Here is a 16599-nt window from a genome sequence, read left to right as displayed (position 1 = left end):
TGGAGGAAAAGACAGTTGTTTCAACAAAATAGTGCTGAGAAAACTAGATATACACATGCAAAAGAATGAACTTGACCCTTACATTTTATACAAAAATTAACTCAAAATAAAGTCCTAAATATAAGACCTAAAATTATAATACTCTAAGAAAAAAATTAGGGGTCAAGCTTCACGACATTGAATTTAACAATAATTTCTTGGCTATGACACCAAAATCACAGGCAACAAAAGTAAAAAACAGTTAAACTGAACTACATCAAAAGTAAAAACTTCCTGCACCACAGGAAACAATCAATAGCCTGAAAAGGCAACCTATGGAGTAGAAGAAAATCTTTGCAAATCATATATCTGATAAGGGTGTCAATATCCAGAACATATAAAGGACTCCTATATAACTCAGCAACAGTAACAACTACACAAGTAACCTGATCAATGGGCAAAGGACTTGAACAAACATTTCTCCAGAGAAAATACACCAATGGCTAACAAGCATATGAAAAGATCCTCATCATCACTAGTTATTAAGGAAATGCAAATCAAAACTACAATGAGACATTACTTCACAACCACTAGGATGGCTACCAACAACAACAACAACAAAAAACAGAAAATAGGGGTGCCTCGGTGCTTCAGTTGATTCAGCATCTGACTCTTGATTTCAGCTCAGGTTGTAATCTCAGGGTCCTGAGGCTGAGCCCTGAACCCCACACCAGGCTCTGCTCTCAGCAGGAAGCCTGTTCCTCTCCCTCCCTCCCTGCCCTTCCCCTGCACATGTGTGTGCTTTCTCTCTCTCAAATAAATAAATCTTAAAAAAAAAAAAAAAAGTGTTGGCAAGTATATGGAGAAATTGGAACTCTTCTGCACTGCTGGTAGGAACCTAAATGGTGTAGATGCTATGAAAAACAGGCTATTTTTAATTCTCAAAAAATTAAAAATAGAATTACCACATTAACAGCAATACCACTTCTGGGTCTATATTCAACGGAATTAAAAGAAGGGTGTAGAAGAGCTATCTGTACATACATTTTCATAGCAGCATTATTCACAATAGCCAGAAGGTGGAAGCAACATACTTGTCCACTAACAGATGAGTGGATAAACACACAGTGGTATATTATTCAGCCTTAAAAAGGAAATTTTGATACATACTACAACATTATGCTAAATGAAAAGCCAGGCACAAAAAAGATAAATACGGTATGATTTCACTTCTATGAGGTATCCACAGTAGTCAAACTCATAAAAATAGAAAGTAGGATGGTGGTTGCCAGGGCAATGGGGAGGGAGAGATGAAGAGTGTTTAATGGGTATAGAATTTCAGTTTTGCAAGATGAAAAAGTTCTGGAGATTAGTTGCACAACCAATGTGAATATACTTAACACTACTAAATCATACACTTATAAATGGGTAAGATTATTAAACTTTATAATAGGTATATTTTACCACAATTAACATATAAAATGAGAGATATGATAAAAATCCAACCAGGATTACATGAGAATGGAAAATTAAAAGTCAATCTGACTCATGAACACTACTGTAAGAATCCTAAATAAAGTGTAAGCAAACTAGATCCAATAATTTATAAAAAAGATAATCCATACATGACTAAATTAGGTTTACCCCAGGAATGCTTAGTTAACCTAAAAATATCAATGTAATTGATATTGAAAATCAACGTAATTGACTACATTAACAAATTAAGGAGAAAAAATTTTAATCATTGCTGAAGTTAAACAAAAGCCTTTCAATACAGTTCAACATCTATTGATTTAAAACGAAGAAATAAATAAAAGTCCTAGCCAGGTAAGAATAGAAAGAAACTTTCTTAGTTTGATAAACACCATCTTTTTAAAAAATTACAAATATCACTTTAAATGGTAAAATTTGAAAGCATATTTTTGAGGTCATGAACAAGACAAGAAACAAAACTTTGAGTATCTGAGTTATCTATGATATTACAGTAATGATTCAGAGGTAGACAAAAGACCAATGGTACAGAAAAGAAAGTACAGAAATAAAACTATCTACATATGAGAACTTGATGATGAAATTTCGCAAAGCAGGGAAGAAATGAAGAACAATTTTAATAAACAGTGCTGGGATAACCAATTACCCATATGGGAAGAGTGAATTCCTATCCCACACCTCTCATAAAAATCAATTACTAGGAGACCTCAGGATTAAATGTGAAAGGCAAAACCATAAAGCTTTCAGCTGATAGAGAACGCCATCAAAACTTATCAAGGTATACCATGAGAATAATCAACTGAATCAATAATCAAATTACTTTAATTTTTAAATTTCCCTCTATATTTTATAAATTAATCAATTAAACAGCAAATATGTCAAAGCAAGTATACTATGATTAAGAATATGATGCTAATGTAATAAAGAGCTGTAATGTCCAGTGACTTCACATCTTAAAAGATACATATTTATGCTCTCATTTAAGATCAACAAGTTATTGCCAAGATTTGTAAGCAAGGATAAAAACAAAAAACAAAAAACCTCATGGTTCATTCAGCAGGTGTCTATATCAATGCATGTGGCTATATCTCATTTCAAATATTAGCAATCGTGTCCATGGTAAAGTCTAAATAGTGTTTCAGGTAAGTGGGCTTGTTAATTTGACACTTCCCACCATTCCCTGAATCATATTTTTTTACCAAATGCCCAACCTATCTTCAGATACTTCAGGGAAGAAACACAATGTATTAAGGTAAGATCTCCTTGGGAAGAGTAAGAGCTATAAAGAAAGTCGAGAGGAGAATGGATCAAATAGATAACTATTCTTAGAACTTTCAAATAAATCTGAAACTAAACGTGCCCTAGATATAATTACAAGGAACACATCATTCACTTGGGCACTAATAACACTGTATATATGACTGAAAGGGGTGAGCTGGAAAGAACATTCATCCCAAGATAATTTTTGTTTTACAATACAGTATGTGTCCACTATGTAAAATAAATTCATTCCCAATATATCTACCATCAAAACACCCCCCTTTTCACCCAAAACACACACATACATAGAAGGTAGATGTTTTCAACCTAAACTGTAAGCCTCTGGCTCACATGAAAACAGAATGATTTTTAACCACACACAAGCTCTAGCACTCAGATTTGTAGTTTCTACATGCTGCCCACACAGCACTTTGTGAGCATGTGATTAGGAGGAATGATGCACAATCACACCACATTCCTTCCCTCAGCTCACACATCAAGAACTTGCCCTCTCAGCTGCATTCTTCTCCAAACAGCCATGGTCACCTTAGCAACCCAATGCTCCTAATATGGACAGCTGGTCCATTTAAAGTCAGCCCTTCTTGGCAGGAAAAATGCTTGTTCTTCAAAGTGGGGGAGAGAGGAGAGGTTTTCCTTTCAATACACATTACAGGGGTTGATTTAACTTGATCAGCACTTTTGTTCTGTGGCAGCAATTTGTGTCAAGTTTCAACCTATTCTGAGTTTTTGGTTTTTTGGTTTTGTTTTTCTTTTTTTAAATCTGAAAGCAAGTGGTTAAAAAAAAAGGCAGCTCATATGGAATTCTAAAGAAGACTGAACATGAAACAAAAAGGTATCTGAAATAACTGTATTCTTTTATAAAAAGATAAAGCTATCCACATTTTTTAAAGTTCCAATTTACTTAAATTACATTTGAAGTCTTAATACACAATAAGAAATCAGAGTCAGAAGACCTGTCTTTTTAACACCATAGCCTATTTTTGAATAACAAAAACATAGCTAAACTTCAAAGTCCCATAACTCCAATCTACTCAATAGACTATGAGTCAATCTGTGTTCCTTTATCCCACCACCTACATGTGAAATCTCTCACAATCTTTCTAAAGGATCAAATGTCAACGAGGTATTGAAAACAAATGGTTAGTATATCCAAAGACACTCCAGACCTAGAACGCCCCAGGATAAAACTGGATTATTCAAAACCAAACTTGATCTGTATTTACACCATGAAAGCTGGGCCTGAACCAAATTAAGTCACTCTGGAGAAAAGATGCAGGTTTATAATACAGTTTTCCTGATTTTCATACTACAAACAAATGATCTGAGGGGAGAGGATTACTATATTCTGAAATATGTGAGATCAAACTGCTCGTTCCATTCCCACAAATTAGGGATTCTATTTCTCCTATCCATCAAAACTAGACACCTAATCCTTAAGAGGCATGTTCTAAACTTAAAAATATCTAAATTTATGGTATTTGTTCTAAATTGGTAATATTTTTTAAAGATTTTATTTATTTATTTATTGCATGAGTTGGGGGAGGGGCAAAAGGAGTGGGACAAGCAGACTCCCCACTGAGCAGAAGTCTCACATGGGGCTGAATCCCAGGATCCTGAGATCACGACCAGAGCTGAAGTTAGGCACTTAACCTACTGAGCCACCCAGTTGCCCCAAATTGGAAATATTTTTGAAATAATGTTCTATATGACAGTAGTGGACAAAATTCAAATTTATTAAATGCTATTTTAGTAAACCTTAAGGTTAAGTGACTATCAATAATTATTCATTGGTTATATTTTTGTATACGTGTGTTTTTAAAACTTTTTTTTTTATAGATCAAAGATTCCAGCATTAGCTGCTGTTTCTTTTTTTATATATAAATTTATTTTTTATTGGTGTTCAATATGCCAACATATAGAATAACACCCAGTGCTCATCCCATCAAGTGCCCCCCTCAGTGCCTGTCACCCAGTCACCCCCACCCCCCGCCCACCTCCCCTTCCACCACTCCAGTTCATTTCCCAGAGTTAGGAGCTTTAGGGTATGAGGTTCTTCAGGTTAGAAACACTTCTTTTAAGCTAAAACCAGAAATTAAATCTTCTATATAGAGCAAGATATCAGTTGATAGGGTGGCAGTAGGATTAGTAAAAAGAACCTAAAGTTCACTCTACTTCAGTTTCATCATTTGTAAAAAGATCTGTTTTACTTATGCCATCTCTCAATATAACAAAGGGAGAATAATGAAATTACTATGCCATATAAAATACTCAGAAACTAATGAAACTAGAAAAGGGGACTATGTTACCTGATACTAATTCTCTGAACTGTTGTTTTTAAGAGAGTGTGGGGAGTATTCAACAATGCATGGGATACTAACTCAATATCAACTTGAAGAGTTGCTGGTCTTCCCACCAAAGATCTTATAAATACTTAAGTGTTGACATATAAATAATTACTTCTTTCAAAATGCCTCAGGATTGGCTTCACTTTTAGCAAATACAAATTCCCTTACCCCTTTCCATTCCATTACTGAATCAGTAACACATTTTCTTCTAGCCCCCAGAACTAAGTGGCCCTAAGATCTTCCTCTCACACAAACTGCTCCTCACAAGGTACCTTTAGCTTTTTCTGTCTGATGGAAGCCCTTCCCTGATCTGTTCAAGGCTGTCATTATCCTTCTTCTAAAGTTGAGGATCACTCTGTTCTCTCATAGGAACATTCTACTCTCTTTTCTCTTCATTACTGCGAGGCATAGCATCACCATGGACTTGGAGCTTCTACAGTTCCCTCTCTCTATAGTTTTTCTAGTTAGGGGATCCAAAAAAAGTTGCTTTCACTGATAATGTTACTATGGATGAAATTGTATTTCTGCATCCCAAATTTAAAAACTTGGATTTGTCCTGTTCCTACTCTGTATTAGATTCAGTAATGGGAATTCACAGAAAATACAATGTAGAGATTAATAGGTAATAGGTAACAGAGAAGTTCCAAAATATTACTGGTATCTTTGAACTATTAAGCTTTTGTGGGCTAACACTGAGACCTGAGCATTTAACACACTGTTTATAGAAGAAAAACACATGTTTTTGTTAGGGCCCACAATTCTTTCCTTTGTTTTAACAGACTCTTAGCCTTTGAAACAGATGTTTATATTTCCTCTAATCTTCCATAGCATCTAATTCCATTCTTTAGATTCAATTCTAATATTAAGAAAATGAACACAAATTTGCCTTTTCTTAAATGTTTATTTAATGATCCCTATACATTTAAGGAATTTTACAGTTAATAGTTTCATTCTAATAAATAATCGAAAATACAATATACCAGTTGGACAAACCAAATTAGAGGAACACTCAGCAATGTGGCCAGATCTTAGAAATAAGGAAGAGGGAGGCAGGTGAAGGGGACTACAAGAACTGGACTAAGACCTAACATTTAACTAAAATATATGAAATAATAAAACCTTTTATAAGACATAAAAGGATAAATAACAAACATATTAAAAGGTCACTTATATGGGAACTCGTTATAAAGGAAAACAGAAAAACAGTCCTTTAATGAACCAATGATAATGGGAATGACACACACTGAAGAATATTGTTAACTCAATATTTCTGTACTTGAGGTTAAAAACTGATACTTCAAACACAGCCATCTTCCTTCATAAAAACAGAGTTGCTCAAAAATTTAAACAATTTTTTAAATTGTGGTAAAGTATCTATCTAACATAAAATTTATCATTTCAATCATTTGCTAGTAGAGTTAACAATCATTTTTATTAAAGTTGTCATTGTCCTTTTAATATCTTTGACTGTATAGGAGGATGATAGTATGTAAATATGAATAATATTGTTTTGGTTATTTCCTACTCTAAAAAACATATGAAAATATCTGGGCTTTTATAAAAATATTTGCTGAACACTTACAGGATGGCCTTAGGGGTACCAGACACTATGATCCATCACCATTGTATCAAACATTGTATTAATGTTTAAGAATTCAAACTTCCTTTGCCAAAAGAACAGGGACAAAGGTGTATGTAACAAGATCAAGTTCACTAAGATTAAATCATTTGAAATTTCTGTTTTCCCTTTAAGCATGATGGTCTAGGAAAAGAATGATCTGGATTTCTCCTGAAGTACTATTGCCTTTGAGTAGCACCCTGGAGGTTTCATATAGTGCTACAACACATGTTCTAGGACTCCTTCCCTTAACCCTCTACCAACAGAAGAAAAATATAGGGGAAAAGCTTCACAAGAAACTTGAAAGTGAAAACTACTGAGGCATTGCTTTCTCGACCCCACCCCCTGCCCCCACAAACCAATGGGTCTCTTTATTTTAACCCTTTGTTTTTAGTTATCAAGATAAAACTGACCTGAGTAATAAATCTGTGGCAATTTCAAAACTAGGTGGGAATGTTGTGTTTGGGAGTACATGTTCCCTCAACAAAAAGGATAAGAAATAAGAAAGAGTTACTAATCTAAATAATTCACTTTATAAACATTTTCCAGTTGGCAAATTATACTCAACTGCAGTGATCACTACTACCTGTATCAAAGAGTTCCTGAGAAAATTTAAAACAATGTAACCTCTTAAGACCAAGCAATTGATTTTAAGTTCCTGGTGAGTAATAAGGACACCAACAGGTGATTTTACTATCTACTCCACTTAACATTTCACCTTTCAGAAGTCCAAAAAGTATAACAATCTAAATCAATGATGATTTAAAATTCATTGTAAAGATGATCATTTAGGATTTTTAGGATTTTTCTTAATACCAAATGTTACTAAATATTTCATTATCTACTTAATAGAAAGTATTCCACTTTTTAACCTAAATGTAGGAGTTATATACTTTTCCATAGGTGGAAACATAGGTAAATAATCTCCCTTAACTTAAAGCCTCTAATAGAACTTCTAGGACTCCTCTACTGCCCCAAGTCATTTAGGTAATGTCCACTGAAGTAAAAGTTGGATGGGCCCCAAGGGAAGAAGAGAACTGTTCTCCTAAAATGGACAAACCTGATCCTAAGGATGCTAGGAATAAGTTCCTTAATAATGCTAGGAATAAGGATGCCATGAAAAGCAGTATTTGAGTTCCAAAGGTGACTACTTTTATCGCACTCTTTTAATCTTAACTTCAAATATAACGTACTTTGCAAATTCTGAGGTAGTAAAGGAGGAGCTAACAAATTTGTGATAATCCTATAATAATCAAGAAAAGATATGAAATAAATACAGGGAAAATAATTTAAAACACCCAAGAGCAACTAAACCTATATTCAACTATATTTGATTTATTACTATATTAACAATTTCTTACCTTGTGGAATTCTCTTCTGAGAAAAATAGATACAATTCTGTTCTTAAAAAAACGTCAGGTAGAAAAGTTGAAATATTAGTTTCAAAACAGGAAGTCTCTGAAAAATAAAAAGTTAACAAAACGTTGATACAGTACATAGTGTCATGACATTTGGTATTATCAAAACATAAGAGTCAAATGGCTCTAATAATCAAAGTATTTTAATATTTTTATTAAAGTATTTATAAAATGTATTATTTTTATTATTACAAAAACACTATTCTACTGGCTATCAAATCATTTCTTCTAGGTACATAATGATGTCTTGGCACATTTTCATATTCTAAGATATCAGTACTCAATTTGGTTTTACTCTTACCAAGATTTGATATCCTGGAGGTTTTTAGGTATAATCCATATGTCATAAAATTCATCCCTTTAAAGTGTAAAATTCAGTGGTTTTTACTATATTCACAAAATTGTGTAACCATTACCAACCACCACATTATTCCAGAACATTTTCATTACCCCAATAAGAAACCCTGTACTGAAGAGTACATTTCTATTCACAGGGAGAAACATCTGAAACAAATTTAATTTTAAAAGATATAAAAGAAGCATATTCTTCACAACACTATAATCAAAATGATTTAAAAAAAAATGTATAGAACAGAGACTGGGAAGGAAAACAAATGTCCCAAAAATTAAAAAGTAGCTATATTTGGATAGTGGTATTACAGTGACTCTTTTTCATATATTTCCTCTCAAGTTATGATTTTATAATATTATCTTTATAGTTCTTAAAAAGTACAGCACAGACATACATTTTCTAGAGCTACATGCTCTAATTTGTACTACAATCCAAAGTAAAAACAGAAATACAAGTTGACACTTAAGAAAATGTCCACTATACTTTTTGTTAAACGTTTTTCAAAATACATAAAATAAGTATAAAGTTTAAAAAAATTTTGGCCACACTTACTAATCTGGTTGAAAAGCCACAGCTGCATCTTACTTTATGACAAATTGACTGTTTCATCACTTTTGCATCTGGGCATCTACTTCTTAATGGTCATTTCTGAAATAAAAATGTAGTCATTAAGAATGTAAGAAAAGCATAAAATCTTTAAGGACAATTTTCTAAATTTTAGTGTCTATAAAAGGATCAAAAAATTTCTTGAGTAACCTTTTAATAAAAAAACATTAACAGGGCTGAGGATGAGGTGAGAGAGATGGAAAATAGGCTATCATCCCACAGGACCAGAATTATACAGTTATGTTACACATACTGAGTATAAAGATCTATAAATCCTTTAGTCCTCAATGCCTTCCACCCACCAGGGTCTTGCAATTCCTAAGATTGCCATTTACAGACGGGAAAAAGAAAAGAGGGAGATGTAGAAGAAGAGCCCCAAAACTCCACATTTGAAAACAGTAAATTGATTATGGCTGATTGTCTCTTCTCCCGCCCTCATGGCCTAGAGAAAGTAAGCTCCAGAGCAGATTTTTATTGGTTTTATTTACTGGTATCTTTTGAGCACTTAAGACAATGACTGCCACACAAGAAGCACCCAGTTAATATTTATTGAAAGAACAAATAAATTGATGAGTGATATAATCTTAATTGATGAAATATTTAACCTGGTACTATTTCAAAATGGCAAAGTCTCATAATGCCATCTCTTCCACACATACACCATTGATATGAATGCCAACTACATCACCATTATTGTTTTTTCCCCAGTAAACTCGGCCCATAATTAAAAGACAAACTGTGGGGCAGCCCGGGTGGCTCAGCGGTTTACAGCCGCCTTCAGCCCGGGCCTGGTCCTGGAGGCCTGGGATCGAGTCCCACGTTGGGCTCCCTGCATGGAGCCTGCTTCTCTCTCTGCCTGTGTCTCTGCCTCTCTCTCTGTCTCATGAATAAATAAATAAAATCTTTAAAAATAAATAAATAAATAAATAAATAAATAAATAAATAAATAAATAAATGACAAACTGTGGTATCAGTCTTCAAAGAACAGAACAAAGAATTTTTCAAAGAACAGAATTTCATATATCACTGAAATTTTATTGTTGCAATCTTTGGGGAAAACTCCCAAAAGGGTAATTGCTAGATAAGCAATCTTGCTAAATACTGCTAAATGTTGCAAGTAGGTTATTTTTATTTAACATGTATGTTCTTTTAGCTGCTTGTTGTGGAGAAAGCTAGGAACACAAGAAACTCTTTTACATGGAATAAAAAGTTGACAGTTCTCAAGAACAACGTTCAAGGAGACCAGTAGTAGCTCTCTATTTCCCTTGCTATACCTGAATTAGTATTCCATATGATGCTACTCTTTTGTTTAAAAAAAAAAAAAATGGGAAGACTACAAATATAAATACAGACTTGGGGTTTTTTTCTTTCATAAGAGAAAAAATAACGTAAGGATAAATTGAAAGCATTTTTAAATGGTTATCTACAGAGAAAAGAGAAAACAGAATGTAAGGGACAGGGATGGAAGTTAGACTTCTCAGACCTTGTTTTGCAGTTTTTATGTTAGAGACATGTTTTAAGATCAAATGAACATCAAATGACATGTTGAACATTAAAATGGTAATGACTCCCACTGATTCAAACATTAAATATATTTTTTTCTCTTAAAGATTCATTTATTTGGGATGCCTAGGTGGCTCAGTGGTTGAGCGTCTGCCTTTGGCTCAGGGTGTGATCCCAGTTCAGGGATCGAGTCCCACATCAGGATCCCTGCAGGGAGCCTGCTTCTCCTCTGCCTATGCCTCTGCCTCTCTCTGTGTCTCTCATAAATAAATAAAATCTTAAAAAAAAAAAAAAAAAAGGACTTATTAGAGAGAGACAGCATGCAAGCGGAGGAAGGGGCAGACGGAAAGAATAGCCAAGCAGACTCCCACTGAGCGTTGAGCCCAACGTGGGGTTCGATCCCATGACCCATGAGATTAAGACCTGAATGAAACCAAGAGTCAGATACTAAACTGGCTGAGCCACCCAGGCGCCAGTGAAACTTAAATATACTTTTAAACATCATGGCCATCCCTTGTGGTTGCTCTAGCACTAACTTATTATTCTGAAAGTTGATAAAGAGAAAGAATCAAGCACTTATTCTGGCTTTTTTTTTTTAAAGATTTTATTTATTTATTCATGAGAGACAGAAAGAGAGAGAGGCAGAGACACAGACAGAGGGAGAAGCAGGCTCCATGCAGGGAGCCCGACATGGGACTCGATCCCAGGACTCCAGGATCACGCCCTGGGCCCAAGGCAGGCACTAAACCGCCAAGCCACCCAGGGATCCCTTATTCTGGCTTTCTTATATGGAAAATATCCTTGAGTAGCCAAGCAGTCAGTAGGTGAAAACTCTTTTTTATAGGACTCCAAATTATAAATGTAGAAGGAATGATAAAATCAGAAAATCATCACTTTGTAACATCTAATGAAATACTGGATCTAAAAAATGATCAATGGTTGCTAAAACCATTACGTAAAAGACTAATGGGAAACTTTATAATGGATAAATCAAGTAAACAAAATTTGAACCCAGTGATTAACCTTAATATCATTAAAAAATGGGTCAATCCAACACTATATGCAGAAATATTCATCACTACCCATTCAGGGCCCATCCTAGGAGCTCCAGTTTCAAAAGACAACCCATAATGTTACCACTTTTAACACTGACCACGAGGGTCCACAGCACCTGAGTTCTCAAGTGCAAGTTCCCTATCTGATCTCTCAGCCTCTCCCTTTGCTCACCTCATTAAGTCAATCAAATTTGTCACATCATTCCATTCTTCCACTCAAAGCCTCTATACTTGAACCCATCTCACTAGTCTCAAAGACAAAATCCCTCACAAAGGCCATAAGGATCTATTACTTCCCTCCCACATCTCTGGAATGTCATCTCCTACCACTCTCTCCCTTGTTCACTCCATCCCAGCCACACTGGCCTCTTTCCTTTCCTTAAACACTTCAAGCACATTCTCACTTCAGGGCCTCAGGACTTGTCTTTCCCTCTGCCTGGAACACCAGCTATCTCTTATTCCTCCTCCATTTCCTCTAGGACTTGGTTTTTACAAGTTATCTCATCATGAGATTCCTTGTACCACTGGCAAGCCCAAAATATCTGTCTCAGATTTTCTTATCTGGCAGAGAATATGTAAGAAGAAATATTCTGGAGATGATAATCATCTGAAATATGTAAGTCACCAATCACCGTATCTTTGTGTCTAAACATCTATAGAACTCTACAGTCCCTTTTAAAAGATTCTTTTTTTTAAAAGATTGTATTTATTTATTTATTCATGAGAGACAGAGAGAGAGAGGCAGAGACACAGGCTGAGGGAGAAGCAGGCTTCCCTCAGGGAGCCTAATGCAGGGCTCAAACTCAGGACCCCAGGATCACAACTGAGCCAAAGGCAGACGCTCAACCACTGAGACACCCAGATGTCTCCCCTTATAAAACATTCTTTAAAAGATTCTTATGGTCCCAACTTCAAAGAATTAATAAAGATATAGCCACCATAGTGCTTCTTCTTCTTTTTTTTTTTTTTTTTTTTTTGGTTGTGGTTTTGTTTTTAAATCATCTGTACTATAACTCTAGGAAGGGGTGGTAAAGGATTTGAATTAAATGAGTCCCATTAAAAAACAACAACCTGCAAAATAAATGGCCCTTTCCTCCCATTCCTTTAGGGACTTCTCTTTGGGTTTACATTATAAAGTTCCAAGTAATCTCGGGAAAAGTTTAAATTTGCTTTCAAATTTGTTACCTTTAGGCACCATGACCACCAGAAAGAATCCAAAGAACTCACTAACTCTAACATGACTAGACTAGCTATGACATGGTAGGGATGTTTGAACTTAATTATTTTTCTTTAAATAAACAAACTCCCCTGGGCTAAAGCCTACTCTGCCTTTTAAACATCCTGTGGCTGGCAAGCTTCAGAGTCTTAAGAGAGATAGCCAGGGGACAGAGAAAACAGCAAGTATGACTCAGTGATCACATTTAATGGTCTCTGAAGACCAAAACAAAGATACCAGTTCTGGCAAGAGATCTCTAGAATTGCCCCAAAACTGACTTATCCACATACCTTTCATCTGAACAATCTATTTTCACTTAGTTTAAGGTTCACAAAGCACTTGTTATGTGCCTATCAGACCTTAGGTACAAAAATAAACCAACAGTATAAGAAAACAATCAGCAGGGGTTCTAAGGGTTGGATGATGAAATTTTATGTTAAAATCTGCTTTGTTTGGGGAGGTAATACAAGTCTTGAGTATTTTTGTGCAGAAATACCCCCCACTCATTTAGAAATCAGACTTTAGCAAGTTCAACCACTTCAAAGAAGGCTTGTGATATTAAAGTAATCTTTCTTGAGCAACTTTTTTTTTGAGAGAGAGAAAGAGAAAATCTGTGCACACAAAGTGAGGGGATGGGGGAACAGGGACAGAGAAAGAGGGAGAGAGAATCACAAGCAGGCTCCATGCTGGGCTTGATCCCATGGACCCTGAAATCACAATCTGAGCTCAAATCAAGAGTTGGACGCTCAACGGACTGAATGACTCAGGTACCCACTTCTTGAGCAACTTCTGTGTGCCAGTTATTTACATTAGTTCACCTAATTCTCAGAACTTCTCTATGGGAAAGGTATTAACAAAGCACACAGAGTGGTCAAGTAACTTGTCCAAACCAGAAAGAAACAGCTCCCACGATACAAAATCCTTCTTCCTTTTCACTATTATAATCTGCAGTAAATTGGAAAAAAATGATTAGTCACAAACACATCTGCCCTCTAGGAGGAACATGTAAGTCCAGGCAGCTCATTTAAGAAATGTGTTCCATTCTTCCAAAGCTGCTTTAGATAAGAGGACAAAAGGGGAAGATTCACTGTTATATATTAATGAGAAACCTATGACATTTAAAAGATGAATCAGAAAAATATGGTGTGTTGAGGTCTAAGGGACCTGAGTAAGCTAGGCATACCAGTGCTCGCTAACTAGTATGCTTTCACGATGATTTCCTATATCACTTTAAGTCACTGATGGCTATTCCATATACTCTGAGAAGTCAGGGAAAAAGCGTTAAGATTTAATAGACGGAGTAGACAGGTGTTTTATCAAAATGGTTTCTATACTTTTCTGGATGTTTGAAATAGTTATCTCACTCTTGACATAGATATAGATATACAGATGTATACAAATACATATATTAAAGTATCCTATTAATTTCTTAAAATTTACAACAAAATTGAGTTACGATTCCTAATTTTCGTTTTCTAGAAAATTCTCTCACATGAAACATCTTAGTTCCTGATTCCATGGGATAATACTTCCTGGAACTCAGTTCTTTATACTGAACAGAATCTAATTTTTAATGAATCCATTAGTCAGAAAATATTTTGTAGAAATATTTTCTCAGAAAGGTAAACTTGATTTTTATTAGATGCACACAATAAAAGTAACATACCTATTGTAAAATAAGAAGACAATTACAATTAAGATACATCACCCAGGAAAGACAGCCTTGCTTCACAAGTGTCCTAGTTATTTGGAGAAAGGGAAAATTCCTTGGAATAAATTATCCCCACTGACTAAAAATCATGCCATTTAAATAATGGATTCTTTTCCAGAGAAGAGACTCAGCAGATTGATGATTTAAAGTTTCCAAAGGCCTAAATACATATGGTGGTCTTCCAAATTCTTGATTGTGTCCTGGGAATTGTAAGCATAAATTGATGCTTTAAAAAAATCTCCCTCAATTTTAATTCATTGCACTGATAGTTAGGAATGACGAAGGGTAGGGCACACTTCCATCTCCCCAGAATACCAATTATAAATAACACTATCGTTTTTTAAACTTTAGGATTTTAGTGTTTGTTTCTCCATGACAAAATACTTTATGTGCAGACCTACCATTAAGACTAAATAAGGATAAAGGCATAGCCTTATGGTTTTGAAGTCAATGTTGGGGGCATCACCTACAGCATTTGCTATTTTGTTTTTTTAACAAAATGGAAGTGTATAGCATATTGTTTCTTAAAAATTTATCATACATACGATCCTTCCCTATAGTTAATGTTTGTCTCTTTCTCTCTCTCCTTCCTTTCCTTCCCCTGGCACACACACATACAGTATGAAAAACTGTTTATTTTTTTAAATTTTTGTTTTGTATGCAAACATGCTACACACAAGCTGGCCATGATACAAAATATATTTCTTAGTAAGAAACAATATGACACTTTAACATGCGGATTGTAGAATATCAAGGTAAGTATTTCCAGAGTTAATTTTCTTCTTCTGGGTCTTCAATATGATACTTAACAAGGAAATTTATACCAATCTAAATGTCACAGAGTCTGTGGCTTTACTGTTTTTCATAAATTTTAATACTATACACAATAAAATAGTCACTATGGAGATTAAAGCAGGTTTACCTTTGATACTATTTATTTCAGGGAGCTGAGTTATTTGAATACCAAAGACCTTAGTATTTGATAGCCTCTTCTTGAAGATGCGATCATCCTACATATATGTCCCAGGAACTGTCACCCAACTCTATTAATGTCCTCAAAAGTGGAAACAATTTTTAGAATGCTCACTTCAGCCCTTTTCTATGCGGTAACCCAGAACTTCAAAAATAGAAGTCAACCAAGAAGAGTTATAATTTTTTTCTAAATTCTTCCCTTATCTGTTAGGAAGAAAATACCATCTTCATTCTTTAATAGTTCTGGTGGGTTCTAAATATTTTTCAGCAATATATTAGAGACATATTTTTCCAAAACTAAACTCTTTAAAGAGAATTTCTCATGATGGGTATTGTGCAAGGGACAAAGGAAGATCAATGTCTTCAACTAGCTTCTAGTGAATTAAAAAGCAGAACGCATGCCGCATGAAAGGACCTTCAGTAAATCCATATCTTGAAGCACTCAATACAAGCTGTACCTGTTTTCTTTGAACCACATCTATTAAATAGCGTTTCTCCTAAAAATCCACAGAACTTTTAGTTACAGCCATCAGATAATTCAAAGGAATTCAGTGACCCTCCATAACTTGTACCTCCCTCATGATACATAAAGAACTTGCTTAATATTCTATATTTAAACGGCATGTAGGGAGAAAAATGCTAAGAAGAAGGGTGAGAAAGACAAGCCTCATAAATGGGCCATATTAGAAATAGCGGAACAGATTTTGAGAGTAGCAGGGGAAAAAAAACTGTGAAATCATTTTATATTTTACAGGTGAAGAAATGGAAACGGCTTCTGAGCAAAGAAGAACTAAGTTCATGTTATAAATGGTATTTTCCCCCAGAGCTACCCACTCCAACAAATCTATAAGTAATAATAATTTTAGCTTAATGCATACATAACTTGATCAGAACAGACTGCCGTGCTGAAGAGCTCAAAAGAATGCATGAATTCTGAGTATAATATGTATATGTTAAAAGGAAATTAGAAATGGTCTACATGTCCTTTAAGAATGACAGGATTCCAGTAAGTAACCTGTCTCCTTGCTGCACTCTTTAGGAGAGTCTCGCTG

At 34.9% G+C, this 16599-nt stretch overlaps 1 protein-coding gene across 7 annotated transcripts in view; it reads right to left on the bottom strand.

Annotated features, from left to right (window-relative positions):
- The window catches only part of FRS2 (fibroblast growth factor receptor substrate 2), a 110828-nt gene that overhangs the window by 51236 nt on the left and 42993 nt on the right, over nucleotides 1-16599 (bottom strand). For all 7 annotated transcript variants that reach the window (XM_035721722.2, XM_035721723.2, XM_025476628.3 and 4 more), the window contains exons 2-3: nucleotides 9037-9132; nucleotides 8076-8172 (exon numbers count right to left, since the gene is read on the bottom strand). The gene's annotated coding sequence lies outside the window, so the exon portion shown is untranslated. The remainder of the gene's footprint in view (nucleotides 1-8075; nucleotides 8173-9036; nucleotides 9133-16599) is intronic.

This window comes from Canis lupus, chromosome 10 (genome assembly GCF_003254725.2).
Source record: "Canis lupus dingo isolate Sandy chromosome 10, ASM325472v2, whole genome shotgun sequence".
Lineage (NCBI taxonomy): Eukaryota > Metazoa > Chordata > Mammalia > Carnivora > Canidae > Canis > Canis lupus.
The sequence above is the reverse complement of the archived record's forward strand: the minus strand, read 5'-3'. Positions and strand labels throughout refer to the sequence as shown.